We start from the raw sequence: 18,987 nt of genomic DNA on the forward strand, positions 1-18,987 counted from the left end.
TGTGACTTTATTACCCAGTGATCCAGGAGTTGGCATACCTTTGGACAACATGAATGATGTCAATGTTAATATTTTCATTGGTCAATACCCTGGTTGTGCTACTTATATGACGTTGGTTAGACTCTCTATTTCCATGGGTGTCAGCTTCTTTATTGGTAGAATGAATGAAATGAACCAGAATATTCTTTTAAAACAACAATTTATAAAACTACTTTGGCATCTGCAGTAAGTTAAGAAGAATTTACCATCCGTGTGGGAGCTGACCTTGATGCATTGTTCATCTTCAAAAGCACTTGATAACATTACTGAAAACATCATCAAGACCAAAGTGGAGGGGAGTGTTGGTGCATAATTTTCTATTTGCTCATGATTGTGCACTCAATGAAACTTCTGAACCTGAGATGCAAGAAAGTATGGATCAATTCTCTGCTGCTTGTGCTAATTTTAGCCTAACACCACCAAAAAACACAGGTGCTCCATCAACCACCACCTCACCATCCATATGTAGAACCATTGGTTACAGCAAATGGAGAAGTTTTGAATGCTATGAATAAGTCCATTTACCTTCGTAGTATGTTTTCCAGGGGCATACACTTTGATGATGAGGTTGATGCGTGCATTGCCAGAAGTAGCTCAGTATTTGGAAGGCTCTGAAGGATAGTATGGGAGAAGAGAGGTGTTGGACTGAATACCAAAATGAAGGTCTATACAGAGCCATTGGGTGACCTTATTGTTGGAAGATTGTGAAACTTTGGACAGTCTACAGGCACCCTGCCAGGAAACTGAATCGCTTCCATTTGACCTGTCTTAGGAAAATTCTGAAGATCACTTGGCAGGATAAGGTCCCAGACACTGAGGTCCTTACTGCAACTAAGCTGCCGTGCATTCAAACTATGCTTCAGAGAGTGCAATCCCAATGGGCTGGCCGCGTTGTTTGAATGCAAAACACACATTTGGCAAAAAGACTGTCTTGTGGAGAACTCACACAGGGCAAGCATTTACATGGTGGTCAGAAGAAGTGATATGAGGACACTTGCAAGGTCTCTCTCAAGAACATTGGAATTGCTTGTGCGACATGAGTACATCAGCATGCACTACTCAGCATGGTGTGCCCACATCAGAGAAGGTGCTATGCTCCATGAGTAAAGCAGAATTGAAACAACTCAAAGGAATCACAGGATGCACAAATTTAGAGTATCCACCCAAAATGTTCCCACGGACTATTTGTGCCTGACATGTGGTAGAACATTCCAAGCTTGTATTAGTCTGATCAGCCACAGCCAGACATGTTGAAACTTGACTCTAACATAATGATGTCATTTTGGTCTTCTTCAAGAGCAAAGGACAGCAACTAACCAACTACCTAAGTTACCTCATTTGGTTTTCACAAAAGTCTTTTGAGCTAGAGGCTGTTATTATCTCCACTTTTACAGGTGTGGAAGCTAAGATCCTCAGACCTTAGGTGACTTGAGGTGGTCACACAGTTAGTACTACAGGCAGGGTTTGAATTAAAGTCTTCCTAATTTTAACTACTAGTAGTTATATCTAAGAATTAAATCTATAGTTTAGACCAGTAAAAGATTATCTAACCTGACCCCTTCATTCAGCAGGCGGAGAAACTAAGAATGACTAGTAGAGACATTTTACCAAAAGTCTTTTTCCTTTCACAAGCAGGCATACAGAAACTTTCATACTAATGATGTTTATCAGTTGACCAGGACATGTACAACATTATACTGGAGTGAAAGGAACATAGGTCTCTACAGTATTTTAGGGTAGAAATTATTTAGCCAGCACCATACCATCACAGGGCAGCTAGGTGGGACAATGCCTGAAGTGAGGAAGACATCTTCCTAAGTTCAAATCCAGCCTCAAACACTTATTATCTGTGTGACCCTGGGTAAGTCATTTAACCCTGTTTGCCTCAGTTTCCTCATCTGTAAAAATGAGTTGGAGAAGGAAGTGGCAGATTAGTATCTGACAAGAAAACCCCATATGGAGTCACAGAGGGTCAGAAATGATTTAAAAAATGACTAGGTAACAAACAACATCCCATCACTGCTATAAGAAGTATCTACTTGTGTCACTGGCCTCTTGTCTTCTATCTGGCAATCCAAAGAGAATAGTTTCCTCCTCCAGAATACTGTGAGCTTTTCAGAAGGTGTACATCAAACATTTCTGTCACGTCTATTGTGTCAGAGAAATCCAAATAAAAACATATTGACAAGCTAAGACACATACCAATTTGTTTACAGTTCCTGCTTAGGGGATAGTCAGCCTAGGCTTGCTGTCTGAACAGACATATGATACAAACACTCAGGAGTACAATTTTCTTCCCTTCAATATCTTTTTGTTATGCATTTGTATGAATGTCTTCTTCCTTTTGTGCCTTGCCAAACATACATGCAAAATTTGTCTTTTAATTTCAGCTATTAAAGCAATACAGTAAAATATTTTATTAACAGAATTTTAAAATCAAATTTCAGTGAAGTTATAATTAAGCTATTCAATCCAAATTAGTTCACTTTAACAACCATTTATTAAATGCCTACTGTACGTTAGGTATTGGAGAAGTAGAGTCAATAATTATATGACTGTTTGACCTCAAGAAGCTTATATTTTCCTGACGGAGATAACACAGATGAAAAAAATATAAAACGTGCAGAATAAATAAAATGTAATTTTGCTGTAGGAATGGAGAGTGCAACTACTGGGGGGAATGAGTAAAGGTTTAATTTAGGAGGTAGCACTTTAATGAATTTTAAATGAATGCTTAAAGGACCTGTTTTTGCCAGCTGCAGCACTTAGAAAATATTCAATATGCATCTAAATAGTACATACAGTTTAGTTGTGATGTAAGTATTAAAATGGAAGGAAATTAGCTTTTTGAATATGTAATTATTGTTATTTTGTATAATTATTAATTTATAGAGGTTAGTTCCTAGCATTTTATTTATGGAGCTTCTGTAATTTGCTTTGATCCACAATGAATCAATTGAATTTGGAAGCATCCATAGTCTCTGGTAACGTTATAGGACAAAGCTATTTTTTGGTCATCTTTATTTTCTTCCTGTTGCCCATATCACAACTGTTGCCCATATGCCCAACTATCCCCTGATGTCTATTTGCTTACCAACCTCTTTCTTCCAAGAGTAATGCTTCTGTCAGGAAAGTCCTGCAAGAGATTCCTGAATAGGAGGGTGGTTGGTCTAGGTCAAGGGTGGGGAATCTGCGCTCCCAAGCCTACATGTGGTCATCTAGGTCCTCAACTGTGGCCCTTTGACTGGATCCAAACTTCACAGAACAGCTTCCCTTAATAAAAGGATTCATTCTGTAAATTTTAGACTCAGTCAAAAGGCTGCACCCAAGGGACTTCTAGGATCCCCACCCTTGGTTTAGGTGAACTCCAAGATACCTTCCAATTCTAAGGTTCTCAGAATCTCAGTAGTGTATGCTACACATGCCTTGGGACCTTAGAAAGGTTTGTAAGCTGACACAAACAAGGATGGCTACATGGAGGTGGGATCTAGGCAGGGCTTTTTTGAATAATAATAATCGTACTAGACAGGAAAATGACAGGGAATTATAGCAGGGGACACAACATAAGAAATCAAGAAGGAAGAATGAATAAAATGGATGAAGAGATTAGGAAGCCTAGAGCTTTGATTGGCCAGGGATTTGTCTTGAGGGGAGGATTGGGAAGCCTGAATGGATAGATAAGCCATCATTCAATCAACAAGCATTTATCTGCATACCTGCTGTGCTCCGTATACTGTTCTAGGTGCTGGTGATGTAAATACAAATAATGAAATAATACAGTCTATTATCAAAGATATTACATCCTAGTGGGGGAGATAAAAGGTATAGAAGTAAACATATATAACAGGTGGGTAACAGAGAAAGAATAAATCTAAAGAGAATAAATACAAATGATGTGGTTAACTACAAGGTAGTTAGAGAGGGCATTAGCAATGGATGGGGGGACAGGGTAGGTCAGAAAATACCCCATGTTTCTACATGAGTATAGATGATGATGCTTGAATTGGGTCAGGGCTTTAAATTGTAACTAGAGGAATTTAAGTATAGCTGTAAAGAACATTAGAGATTTTGGAAAATGAATATTTTAGGGCGATTAATCACATGAAGCTTGGTTAAGAGGCCATTTTCATAATTTAAATGTGAAATGTCAAGGGCTGGCCCCTAATACTGATTGATCCTGCCTCTTACTAGCTGTTTGATTTTGGAGAAGTCATTTAAAAATCTCTAGCCTCTGTTTCCCCATCTGTACAATGAAAGCATTGGGCTAAATGGTGTCTGAGTTTCCCTCCATCTTCGAAGTTTTAATTAGGCTATGAATATAAGCATTTGAAGTCTTTATTCACCCTACCAGTACTTTTTCATTGTTAATTCCATTCATTATTGTATAATATTATAATGATTATATGGTAATTTATGTCATTATTATTATTTTATATTTATATTATCATGATAAAATTATGATCATTTTTCACTATTTTTGTTGTTATTTTGAGACTGGGTCTCTGCATCCTGCCCAAGGTAGAAACACAGTGGGGCTTTAATACTAATACTGATTGGCATGGAAGAGTTGACCTACAGTTTTTATGACCTGATCAGGTTTTGCACCTTGGGAATTCTGGTGACCCCTGCACTGGTGGGGGCCACACTTAATGAGGACAACCAATTGGCTTGAGCCATACTAGAATTCAGAGATCCTGAACTCTAGTAATTTACCAGTCCCAGAATCCCCAGTAGAAGTGACTTGAGATCTATGCCACCATATGCAGTTCCATTCATTGTTAAATATTCTCCTCTTCCTCCTCCACCTCTTCGACTACTCCCTTCCATTTTTCTATCAACATTTCACATTTATAAAGTGCTTTCAACTAAAGAGACAGTTTCATCTACCAAGAAACCAGATAGACCTAGTTACAATCTCATCTCTGCCATATTGGCTGTGGAATACTGGCAAGTAAGTTATCCTCAGTGCCCTAGGTAACTCTCTAAAGATAACAATTTACAGAGAAGGTTCCAGAGTAGATTGGCAGAGAGAATTTCCCTCCCTTGCAGTTCTCTGTGATAATGAAATCACAGGTTCACCTTCTATCCCTAATGAAGGGTTAAGAAGTCCTTTCCTCACAATAGTACTTCAAGGGAAAGAGTAAAATTATTATCACTATATAATGAATGCATAAATTAAAGCTCACTCAGCAAGATTGTATGCCTTGCTCCTGATCACAAAGAAAGCAATTTTCAGAGATAGGACTTAAACATGGATCTTCTAAATCCAGTGGGTAAATCAAGGCCCTATCAAGAAGTCAAATTTCTCCTGTGTGACAAGCAGGGATACCCATCACTCTTTTCTTAGCACCACTTAGAATGAATACACATTGGAAAATTTTCTTTCACTGATTCTTGAACTCAACTAATGTTAAAATAAGATTCTGTAAGGAGTGTAGGATGGCAGAGTAAAGTTGGAAGTCAGTTTAGGGGTCTCTGATAACAGCGTCATTATTTTATAGATGAGGAAACCGAAGAACCTAAGGGTTAAGTCACTTTCCTATGGTCACATAATGGTTAAATTTTCTGAAAAAGAATTTGACCTAAGACCTCCTGGGATGGCCAAATGCCATATCTACTAAGCCATGTTGTTTTCTGATCTATGACCACTTGTGGGGCTTTGTACGTAAAGATCCAAATTTCCCACTGATTATGGAAAGCAGAAACTCCATAGGTCCACCTTTTTATTAGAAAATATCTTTTAAAAACTATTATTGTAACACTCATCAAGATTAGAGATAGTGTTCCATAGTGGAAGGCAAGACAACATAGAATAGAAAATAATGTGTTAGCAAATATTTAACCTACTCCCCTCACCCCATCTCCCACCAAAAAAAAAAAGTATGCAGGACTCATTATAACTTAAGTCTAAGGAATCAACAGCACAATAGGTCAAGCCCTGAGCTGTATCATTCCTGAGGTATAAATGCTCAGATTGACAATTTAAAAATTGGCCTTGAAGAGCTGGTTGGAGCTGGCTCCAGCACATCTCTGATTTTAGAAACCAGAAGACATGAGTATAAGCCCCAGTTCCGCCTTTTATTAATGAGGCTGTCTTTAAACAAAAATCATTTAACTATTCTGAGTCTGGCTCTTTTTTTTCTAAATAAGGATAATACTGGGAAATACCTTCTCACAGAGATTTGTTTTATAAGTAAGTTGTCATCATTTAAATATATGATATGTATTTGCTACCTTCATAAGTGAATATTAACATATTCTTGAAAAATGAATAATATGAAATTGAACATTTATTCAAAGCAAAAATTATAAGAAATGATATCTAGATATAAATTAAGTGCTCAGTTCATGCTATGTTTAGTAATTTATTTCTAGATTTGGAAACTTACTTAGTAATCCCCACTGATAATAAGAATCTGAAGGCCTGTGTGACCTTGGAGAAACTGCTTAGCCACTCTTGAGTTTCCATGTGTACTACTGAAGGAGTTTGACTAAATGATTCCTGTGGTCACTTTCTACCATATTATATTTTCATCATATTTTATTATTGACTAAGAGTTAGACATGGCCTCAGACATTTGTTGAAATCCTTCAACTTACAGATGAGGAAACTGAGGCACAGAGAGTTTGTCACTTGCCCTAAGTCACAGAAATAGTCAACAGTTAGAAATATATTAAAAGTACTGAAAATGAAGCAAACAAAAAAATCCTGAAAATAGTTCCAAAAATGTTAATTTACTTAAAAAGTAGACAAATAAATTCACAGCCCTCCTACTTTATCCCAAGCCCATCCAATCCCTTGCTTTCTTTCACTTTTTTTTAAGTGCTTTGCATACTCATCCACATCTATATAAAGTCCAGTCATTATTATTCACTTACATTCCCACTAGGCACCTTGATGAACATGCACTCCAGTAATCCTTTTCTCTAATTCCTCACTTTGAAAATGGACATTAATTAGCCTTTCTTCTTACAGTAATTAGCTGGTGTTTAGCCTGCTATGTGATCATTTATAAAATCAGCTACCTAGACCATAACCATTATAATCTCTGTTTTCTTCCAATATCTTTGCGCCAAACAGCCTTCCCAGATGAATACACTGCAGGGGAGCTGCTGAATAGTCTTGGTAGAAGGGGTTTTTCTTCACTGTATGTTGCTTACCAGCATCACAGACCTGAGTCAAAACAAAAAAACAAAAAAACCCTCCTAACGAAAACAACAACCCTTTAAGCCAAATGACATATGTAATTACTTCAAGCTATACACAGGAGTTAGTTGTACCTTCCAACTGACAGTGACTTTTAAAATGCTATTTTTTAGTGTAGAATATTCATGAAATTAAGAGTTGGAGCACACTTCAGTTATCATCTGCCCATTTAATAGATGAAGAAGCTGAAGTTCCAAAAAGTTGTCAGATGTCTATTAAGATCTCTGCTTCCATACACTTTCTGCTATATGATATCCCATGATTTTATTGTCATATCTCATTACCATATAAAAGTGACTCTGAGTTCTCAAAGGATGGTAGATCCTAAAAACCTAAAGGTGGGGGAGGTGTGATGATTTATTATCCAAGACAATAGGCTGTCTCTCCTTCCCTTCCTTTCTTCCCTACCTGTCTTTCCTCCTTTGTCTTGCAATGGATGGAACACTGGGTCTGAAGTCAGAAAGACCTGATTTCTAATCCCATCTCAGGCCCTTAGTAACTGTATGACCTTGAGGTTAAGTAACTTAACCTCTCTGTCTAAGTAAGTGCCCTTATTGTCAATTGAGGGTAATAATAACCCCTACCTTCCGGAGATGTTGTGAAGATCAAATGAAATAATGCTTTTAAGTGCTTAGTACAATACTTGGCACATAGTAGAAACTTAATAAAGGCTTGGTTTCAGCCCTTCTGCAGCATAGAGTTGTTAACTCTACCAGCCTCAGCCTTCCCAACATTAAGGACCTCAGGCATGCACTACTCCATCTGCCAAATGAGTTATATTATAAGGCTTGGTGCTTATTACTTTGATGGTTATTATAATGGCTATAAGGAATATCCACTTTTAAATAAATCTACTGCTATATTCTCTATGGACAGGTAAAGGCAATGCAGAAGGTATGATTAGATATGAAACTTGTATGAGAGCCATAGGACTCTGTATATTTTGTTTTGATCATTAATTTTGCAACATTTAGCAGACTTTTTGAATCCAAGTACTTGACAATATAATTTTTTCATTGGGTTTTAAAATATTTGCTTAGTGATAAATTGCCTTACTATCCTCATCTGTTCATTTCTATAAATAATTAAAAATAAAAGATTTTTTTTATTTCTTGCATTTAATGAAAATTAAGGGAAAAATGAGTCCAAAGAAAATGTTGGACTCTTAAATGTCTTTACCTCTGAATTAGTTTCCTGCCTAAGCAAATGATTAGGTATTTGCTATTGATAAAAATAAGAAAAGATTTGTAAATAACAGTGCATTCAATGGACTTCTCAGCAATTACAAAAAGAGAGAGGAAAGCTGCCTGACACCAAGGTATCCTAATATGGAGGCTTGTTAACAAAACAAAGTGTGCATTGCTTGGAGATAATTCCCTGCTGTTTTTAATTCCCCTGGGGTTGCAGTCTATGACAAGGACTAGCTTTTCTCCTCTTTAGACCTGTGCCATTGCATAGGAACATGTCAGAAGAATATGAAAAGGTTATTTTTTGAAACATGTATTCTTCTGGATTATGTGTTTATGTGAATATGATTCATACCTATTAGCTCTTAGTCTGGAACACCTAACACAACCAGGAACTGAACAGCCCATAAATAATGAATGGACTTTCTAAACAACAGTCGTGTGTATGTAACAAGGAGTCAATAGTGAAAGCAAGTGGAGAGGTGCAAGGCAGCATTTTCATGGATTCTCTATTTCTTTCTGTCGCTCTCTCTCTCAAGGGACAAAGAAAAAAGAAAAAAGAAGAGCTTGACTGACAGACAGCCTAGATCCATAGTGGAAGACCGTTCAGTTGACGATCTTGTGAAATTACCCTGGTGCTGCCCACAAAAGGTATTTGAAATGCATTAGAACTGTTTGTCACCACTGGAGGTTGGCGGTGGTTGTGTTCACTTTTCAGTGTTTCCTCCACATTCTGTGTCTGTGAAATGCAAAACAAAACAGGATGCTTTTGTGCAAGAAAAAAATAGAGATGGTCTATTTATTCTCCTCATAAGAATATATCTTTGATATTCAGGGATTTGTCAGATTACTTCGAGCACATCATGGAAGTCATTCCTTTAATGGTTTTGAGGAGGTGATTCATTTTGCTGGTCAATTTTCTCATTGTGTAGGAAATGTTTGCTTTTTCTTACTATTATTTCGTACTTTATCAGATGCCAAGTTGTTTTGCTTCATTATCTATAGATGATCTGGGGCAGTCTTGCATCATAAAAAAAATATGCTGTGGCATCTGCCTTTGTGCTTGAGTGCTCCCCTCTACAGATCACTCTTAACAGGAGTAGTTATTAGTATTATTTTATTTTGTTGGAGGTTTTTTTGGCTGAGGCTTGATTTTATCTTAGCTGTGTATCAAAACAGATAATTATGCTATCACATGTGCATAAATCAACATTAGAGTTATGCATGCATATCTATCATTTCTCTCTGTTGATCCCTTTCTTTCCATCTGATTTTCTTTCTACACACATAGAAGAGGGAGCATCACTTGTTGAATGGAGTGGTGACCTCAGAGTGAGAAAGGCTTGGGTATAAATTCTGCCTTTAACATATACTGTCACGACTTCGGCAACCTAGGGGCTAAAAGTTTGTTCTCATAAAACATGAACTATGAATTGATAGGTACTAATTATTTACACATGGGCAGCTAGGTGGTGCAGGGGATAGAACGTTGGAACTGGAAGACTCTTCTGAGTTTAAATCTGACCTCAAACATTTACTAGCTGTGTGACCCTGGACAAGTCACTTAACCCTGGTTGCCTCAGTTTCCTCATCTATAAAATGAGCTAGAGAAGGAAATGGCAAACCACTTCTCTACCATTGCCAAGAAAACTCAAAATAGAGTCACAAAGAGTTTATATGAGTGAAACAATTCTACAACAACAAAACCTTAGGCAAATAAATCCCCCTCTCCAAGCTTTAGTTTGCTGATTTGTAAAGTAAGGGAATTTCCTTTTAAGTCAATCTATGATCTTATAGATAGGAGCTGGAAGACACCTCAGTCACTATCTTGTCCAGGGACTCTTAAGATCTTTTGAATGGCATTGGTCATTTCCCATGGCAGAGTCTGATGAAGCCTCTGAACCCTTCTCATAATCCTGCTTTTAGGTTGATAAAATAAAACAAATTTTCCACAAGAAGCAAAGATCAGAGCCAGGATTTGAAATTCCCAAAGTTTATGTGGCTAGTAAGTGTCACTGTTGGGAATCAAATCCATATCAAGTGACTCCAACTCTATCAATCTTTATGTTTGATATTTTTTTTGCCTCTAATACCTAAGTGTGTGTGTGTGTGTGTGTGTGTGTGTGTGTGTGTGTGTTTAAAGGACTCAACCATTATGCCAGCCAAAATCAACTGAGGTTTAATTTTAAAAAATTTCCATAGTAATTATGTAGAATTGTTGGAGTTTTCAATCATTTGGTAATAAAGAGCTTTACCATAGGGCCTGACATTATTGAAAGGAGTCATGCTTTCTGTCATTCAACCTTTGCAGTATTTCTGTTCTACTCCCTTCTGTTTGAATGCCAAATGGGAAGAATTTCTTCCAGCTGCTTTCTTTCTATTTGGATCAGCTTCAGAAAGTTAGATCAGGAATCAGGTGACAGGAAGATATTTATAAAGGAATGACATAAATGTGATCACAAATAATTGGGCAGAGAACAGTCAAAGACAAAATATATTTTTCACAAACAACCATATTCCCTAGGAAATTGAACCAATCATTCTGGATAACCTCCTTCATTCCCCTCTTAATGAGACTATTTATGTGTTTTGATGCCAAAGAGGTAGTTTTATTAGGGTTGTGCTAGATGGAGCCAGCTCATTGTGATTCATGAGAGAGGATAGTTAAATTTTCCATGTGAGCATTTAAGCATCAGAAATCGATAAACGCTACAAGTCAGGGTAAGCTTTGTTTTGCTAACTTTAAAGACTTATATAATAGAGCAAATGTTAATAATGCAGAATAAACTTAAAATATGTCTTTTGTGCTTTTTTGATGAGGCATTTACAAGCACACTCTTGGTTTTAGGGTTTTCTATACACACACACACACACATATATATACATATATATATACATATATATACATATATATGTGTATGTATATATATATATATATACATATATATACATATATATGTGTATGTATATATATATATATATATATATATATATATATATATATATATATATATATATATATATATATATATATATATATATATATATCATGGATCTGGGGTATCTGGGTGGACAGTGGATAGAGCATTGAGTCTGGAATCAGGAAGACCTAAGTTCAAATCTTGCCTCAAACATTTACTGGCTGTGTGACCCTGGGCAAGTCACTGAACTCTATAACTGTCTCAGTTTCCTCATCTGTAAAATGAGCTGAAGAAGGAAATGGCAAATCATTTCAGGATCTTTGCCCAGAAAATCCCAAATGAGGTTATGAAGAGTTGGATACAACTGAATAATAAGAAGAAGAAATCATAGATCTAGAGTGGAAAGGTGTCTAGGCTAACCCCCTTATTTTATAGATGAAGAAATTGGGGCTTACAATGGTTAGATCACTTTTCCCTAGGTCTCTCAGGGAGCATAAGGAGTAGAATTTGAACCCAGATCCTAAAACTCTGGAGTCATTGTCGTTTTTCCTGTACCATGTAATACTCAGTTCAAAAGGGATAGTAAGATACATTGTTGAAAAAAATACAAAAACCTGGTTCAAGTTTGCTATTTATGCAATTTGGTGGTTATTATAGTATTTGAATTTCCAATTTTATATATCCTTCAAGAGACTATAGTTCTTACTGCTTGCTCATCTGTAGCATGAGAGGTTTGAACTAGATGACCCCTGAAGTATTCAGCTGTAGCATGAAGATCCTATGACTATATCTAGTATATCCTCTTAGATTTGTGGTTTTGAAGAACCTCTAATGTGGAGAGCCTGGTGTTAGGGAAAGAACTCTGGATCTAGAACCTGCAGACCAAATACTTCCTCTGCCATTTACTCCTAGGGTGACTGAATATTTTACCTCATCATGTGTAAAAATGATTGGATCAAACAAGATTATCTCTTAGATGCAATTAATTCCTCTCTAAGTCAATGATCATGAATGCTAAAATTGCCGTTTCTTCTTTGTTATTTCCCAAAGCTAGATTGGTGACCTAACTGGAACTGAAAAGTTCTCCCAGGCTTTCCTACATATGTGTATATGAATGTATATGTGTATATATAAGCATATGGTCTATGTAAGTGTGTGTGTGTGTGTGTGTGTGTGTGTGTGTGTGTGTGTGTGTATACACATATGGGGGAGAAAATTTCTACAGTTTATAAGCCTAGAGAGTTAGTTAACCTTGAATGGTTTTAGTCCAAACAGAATAGATGTTATCTGTCAGCTTTTGATAGGGCCGATTTTAAATTAAATATGCATTTTCAAGAGACATATGGGATAAAGGAATGTCTTTTGAGCCATGCAAAGACAGAATGTTACTACCTCAGGCCTTGGGAAAGAGCAAACAGCAGCTTTTGTTCTTCTAAGGAAGGTAAGGAGAAAGGTGGGTGACCCATAAAATTAAATCTTGCTTCCTACATGGCAGATGCTGACAAGTCCAACAGCAGTTAAGAAAGTGAAAACTGTCACAGGGTTGGGATTTTTTTTAGTGAAGCAGTTTTACCTCATTGTAAGTAATCCAAATTTTCATAAAAGATTAATATAAGTCAAAATCTGTTTCAAACTCATTAGGCAGCCTTTTTATTTAAGGGAACCCTGTGGTGCATCCTTTTTATAAAGGAAATAATCTTTTTGTAGTATGAATAATTATCCCTCAATTATCTGATTTTTAAATTTGACTTTTTGTTGCACTTAACAACAAAAGTTTAGGTGTTTGGAATTCAGAATACATTTTTTAGGCCTCACTTCTCCTCCAGAGCCATCTTTTTTATATATAGGTTTATATAGGTTCTCCCCTGCTTCTCTGAGGAATATCAGGTCACTGGATTCAGATGGCTCTGGAGGAGAAGTGGGGCTGGTGACCTGCACAGCCCTCCCTCACTCAAAACAAAGTCAAGTGCAAATCATGTCATCATTTCTCTGATGGCATGGTCTTCTTCGGCAATGAAGGACAAACACAACAACATTTTTCAGGGGAAAAATCTAGGCCAATATAAGAATTTCTTTTGCTTGACTATGTCTGTTATGAGTTATTTTTTTAATGGGTAGGGGAGATTTGAGGCAGCTGGATGGCACAGTGAATGGAGTGGTGGGCATGCAGTCCAGAAGACATTGTCATGAGTTCAAAACTGGCCTCAGATACTTATTAGCTATGTGACCCTGAGCGAGTCACTTAACTCTGTTGGCCTCAGTTCCTCATATGTAAAATGAACTGGAGAAGGAAATAGAAGACCACCCTAGTATCTCTGCCAAGAATACCCCAAATAGGATCCCAGAGATGGACATGACTGAAAAATGACTTGACAACAACATCAAAAAGGGGAGAGTTAGGAAGAAGAGAAAATAGATATTTCTTCATTAAAAATGTATTTTTTTTAAAGAGTGGTTGTTAGGTCTATGAACTGCACCTTCAAAATTCTACTTAATATATTTCTTACCTGGAGAATCTGCAATTTCATCAATGTAGGTTCTCCCTTTAACTCCTAATAGCACTTCCTCCATGCCTTAATAGACTGTCTTAATGAATTGCCAAGGCTAAAACTATCTATTACCTGTCAACTAAATCTCTATCAATGAACTGCCTTTAACTTAAATAAGCTAGTTGTCCAATAACAAGCATAAAACCCAGTAAATGAAATGTTTCCTGGTTTGGAAGGACTAATCAGAACTTGTGCTCCATTGGGACAAGCTCTGAGAACCCAAGGCTGGTACTAACACATATTAATATGCGGAGAACATGGACTGGGTGTTCCTACATTTATCTGCATACCCTGGGACAAACAATACCACTGGCCCTTTTCTTTTTTCTATGTTATCATTATAAAACATCAAACTGGAGAATTAGTGAAGTTTTAATTTGTAAAGTAGCTAAAACACTGCATATATTCAATAAAGAATAGGAGGGAAGTCATGGCTGCAACATTGATCTTTTTTTAAAATTTAAGAAAAATATTTTTAAAATTTATTTGAAATGATGTTGCTTAAACATAAGCAAGGGTATTTAGATGAATAAGTGCAGGAGTGCATGTGGCAGAAAATTGAAAAGGGGTTTCTGTGAAGCGAAAGGAGTACCGGACAAAGAAATTCGGGTTCAATTCCTACCCCAACATTTCTTAGACATCTGACTCTGGGTATTATATTATATTTATTATATCTAGGTTTTTCTGAACCTTCTTTTTTTTATTAGTAAAATGATGGCAATCGTATTTGTACGACCTACCTGATAAGACTATCATAGGGAGAAATGTTTGGTGAACCTTGAATATGCTATAAATGTGACAAACATGATTCTTTAAAGGCTGATGGCACTTTAAAAATATCATGTCTAATGATTACCATTATTAATATTATTCATTATACAATGTATGACTCTTCTTTGATAAGCATTATGTATTATATCTCTCATTCAACTACGATTTATATTATTTTTCCTATCCATGGACTGGTTTCAATGGGAAGTAGAGTGAAACTCTTCCTGAGATAATTAGATAAAAGTTCACAATTAAAAAAGAGAAAATGAAGAAAAAGAATGAGATAGAATATTGTGGGCAAAGTAAAATACATTCATGTAGTGTTTCAAGTGGAAATTGACTGAGCTGTTGGGCAAAGGAAAAAGTTGGGGTGATATATATATACACATATACATACATAAAAATATATACATATATGCTTATGTATCTGAATTGTGTATATACATGTATGTGTGTGCATATATGCACACAGATATATACAGTTACATACATATATATGTATGCATTTACATACACATACATATACACATAAAAGCTTTATACTCAGAAGAAAGGAAGTGGTGGGGAAGAGTTTTGAGAATCTTGTTTCCTGCTTACTGCTGGTGTCTGTTATTTGTCCTTCATTTTCAAAGAGCACTAATGACTTCATAAAATGATGTCTTGATTTGTATGTGAGTTAGATTTAAGTGAGGCAAAGTAGCGCGAAGTTTTCAGCCTCTCTCTCTCTTCCAGAGTCGTTGAAATCCAGTGATAGGTCAAAAGTCAAGATGACTGGCAATGGCTGTTCTGATCATAAGTCATATGTTTTAAATGTGGAATAATATCTATATCAAGTTTTCTTAGACAAGAGAAACACCTGTAATAGTTATGCATTTATGGATAAAGGATTAGATATTTTTAAAAGCAGTATTTCTCATGAATGGAAAATATAGTCAGAAGACAGAAAGGAAGATAGGAAATTGAACACAAGAGGAATTGTATATATTAAGAGTTGTAGGTAGAATTAGGCTATTCATATAAGTGTAAATAAATTTGCCTGGTTCAAGTAGAGAGTTCAAGTTAGTTTTTATTGGGAAATGAAAAAATTTTGGTTAGTGGAAGGCCCTGGAAATTATTGGTTTTAATTTGATTTAAGGGGCAATTGGGAGCCATTGTGGGCTTCTGGGAAAGAGAATAATTTGATCAAAATGACACTTGATAAATTGTTGGGTATTTTTTCCTCTGTGTTTGGATAGATTGGTGGAGGAAAGGAAAAGGCAAAGACGAAGTTGGAGTAGCCAGAGAACGAGTTGATTAAAATCTTGACAAACTCTGGCTGTGGGAGTTCAGAGGAAGAGATGCATCTTGGAAATGTTGGCAGGGGAAAAAATCAATAAGACTTTTTGATTTGAGTCATGATGGTGAAGAGATAAAAGCCAGATTTCTGAGGATAGAGTAGCAAGCTGTTGGTGAATAAAAATCTGTAGTGAGTAAAAAGTTTGTCTCTGAAACAAACAAATGAAATAAGGTTATGTCATAAGAGTAGTGATGTCAAGGGCTGGTTTTCCTATTTATACTAGGAGGATTGTAGGAAAACAATGACCTAATACCCTAAAAAGATATAAATTGTACAGATCTCTGACCCAAAATGTAAGTCAGTGACAATCAACCTGTCACCCTACTTTTCAAGAAATTTCACTTCCTGAAAAGTTTCACTTTCTGTCCTTCAGTGGATCTCATCTCCCTTAGGTTTTAGTATTATACATAAATGAATATAGATGGCAACCTATTCAATTCTAGTCAGCAAGCATGTACTAAGCAAGTACTGTGGGCAAGGAAAAATACCAGGCACCAGAGATACAAGAATCAAAGCAAACTCATCATACCTGTCTGCAAAGTGCTTATATTCTGCTGGAAAAAGAGAGATACTCATCTGTACTGTGTCAGCCTATTCAGTCTGCCTTCTGTATCCTCCAGCAATACAGTTTTACCTCTTGTGATTGTTAAATCTTCTGGCCTGGAACCGATCAGAATTAAAAAGTAAATGCAAAACCCTGATTTTCTAATTCATTCCTAGATTTAAGATTGTCTCCTAATGAAACCAGGTATTAGAACAAATTTCCAATACCCAAAGAATTAGGCCCAATTTTCACGTAACTGCCTCATACAGTAGGTGGATTACCCAGGCCTATGACTAGGGTGGGACAACTAGAGTTTTACACCAGGGTACAAAATTTTGAGGACCTGATAAAGTAACTGCAAGGTTCATTTCTTCCTTCCTTCCTAAGATACCATCCTAGATGAATTCTTCCTGTGCCTTACTTCATCCCCAGTGACCTGGCTTTATTTTGAAGTATGTTACCTCCTCTATGTGGCCACATCTACCCCTCTTCTCACCAGTGGTAACATAGAAATCTCTATGTTAGGGCCCCCCCACATGTCACCACAAGTATAAAAATTATTATGGCTCTAGGTTAACCAATCACTGAATTATGGAATTCATCTTATAAGAACAACAGGACTTTTTATCTCAGTGATGGAAATGAAAAATGATGGTGATCAAATTGTTGAAGGCATTAGGAGAAAATCTGGTTGTGTATATTTATGTATTCATACATGAAATAAAGTGTATATCAAAAATAGAGAGTGAAGGAGAAATGGGTCATAGGATCATAAATTTTGTGCTTTCTTTTGAGTTACTTTCTGTCATCTGATATAGCACCTTATATAGAATCATTAGCTGGAGATGACCTTCAAAGTCATTGAGTCCAACCTCCTCATTTTACAAATGAGGAAACTGAGATTTGAAGAGATTAAATTACTTGCCTAGTACAAGATTACCAAACTAGTAAGTGACCAAAGTAAGATTTCAACACAGGTCTTCATGGTTCCAAATCCAGTGCCCAATCAACTCAAGGAATGAATTCGTTAAAACTGTTAAAAATTGAAGGGTTTTTTTTCAGTCATTTATTCAGTTGTGTCCAACTCTTTATGGCCCTATTTAGAATTTTCTTGGTGCAGATAGTGAAATTGTTTGGTATTTCCTTCTCTAGCCCATTCTATAGATGAGGAAACTGAGGCAAGCTGTATTAAGTGACTTGCTTAGGATCACACAGCTAATACATGTTTGAGGTCAGATGTGAATTCAAGAAGGGTCTTCCTGACTTCAAGCGTGGCACTCTATCCACTGTGCCACCTCACTGCCCTAGATAATGAAGAACTACTACTCAGAAAACAGACCAGAGTGGTTAGAGTAGATGATAATTGCAGAAGAACAAATCCACCTTGAATAATTGAAACAATTTCACATGTAGTGATATTGATAATTGTCTCCATTGTATATATTTTTTTTTTAAAAATGGGGATATAAAATATTTCCGATTATAGTGAGGAAAATCAAGCATGCCACCACTTTGACAGCTTGTTTATATATTGTAGATTGCTTTTCAAAAAAAAATTATGATTTTGAAGATACTTGTGTTTGAATGTTGAGGTCTAAGCACTTGCATTAGATACTGTATGCACATCTCATCCCACCCTGAACCCCAGGTAAGTTACACAACCTAGTAAGCTTACCACATATACCCAGGAGCTATAGTAAAGGTCATTTGAACATAGTACAGATCAAGGTGGCTTATAAAGGAAACAGAAAATGGAAAGCAGTCAAGGACAAAAAGTTCATAAAATGAGTGTAGTAATATTTTCAGAAAACTTGTGAGGGGCAAATGAGGATGTGAGACAATGCAGAGATGGATTGAATGAGAGAAATGCATTTCAGGTGCTAGAACACTGAACTCTGGATAGCTTCCAGTTTCCAAATATCTCATAATTCATGTCAATCTCCTTGTAATGATGCCATTTCTAATTTCGTGATAGGTATTTGAATTAATCATGGTTCAGCAATTCATTTTGCATCCACAATGTGGTTTTTAGAATTTTTGTTATTGTAGGGATTATTTTTATTGAGGAATTATGCATTTCTGATCTTGAAAATGTTTATAAGATGAGAACATTGTGTCTAGCTACCAGTAAGCTAGACTTAAAGGAAAGTCCCCTTTACTCCACTAAAACGACTTTATTCACAACTGAGTTGAGTTAAAGACCAAATTTATTGCCTGCCTACCTTTATATTTCATAGAGTTGAAGTGTTTATGATATCAAGCTGAATCCTGGAGACAGCTGACTAAATGGTTTGAACAATACAGGCGAGTCTCCTTAAACTGTCCTCGTCATTTAATTCTTCCCCTGTCTACACTATGACATTGCCATACGTCTGGAAAGTGGCTTTGGAAGTTAAAGCATAGCTCTCTTCGTGGGCCTTCCTCTTTGTTCGT

General features: G+C 36.4%; 1 protein-coding gene across 7 annotated transcripts in view; it reads left to right on the forward strand.

Annotated features, from left to right (window-relative positions):
• Window positions 1-18,987, forward strand: part of SYT1 (synaptotagmin 1) — a 728,065-nt gene that overhangs the window by 145,098 nt on the left and 563,980 nt on the right. For all 7 annotated transcript variants that reach the window (XM_072655449.1, XM_072655451.1, XM_072655447.1 and 4 more), the window contains one exon: window positions 8,973-9,084. The gene's annotated coding sequence lies outside the window, so the exon portion shown is untranslated. The remainder of the gene's footprint in view (window positions 1-8,972; window positions 9,085-18,987) is intronic.

Source organism: Notamacropus eugenii, chromosome 3 (genome assembly GCF_028372415.1).
Source record: "Notamacropus eugenii isolate mMacEug1 chromosome 3, mMacEug1.pri_v2, whole genome shotgun sequence".
Taxonomy (NCBI): domain Eukaryota; kingdom Metazoa; phylum Chordata; class Mammalia; order Diprotodontia; family Macropodidae; genus Notamacropus; species Notamacropus eugenii.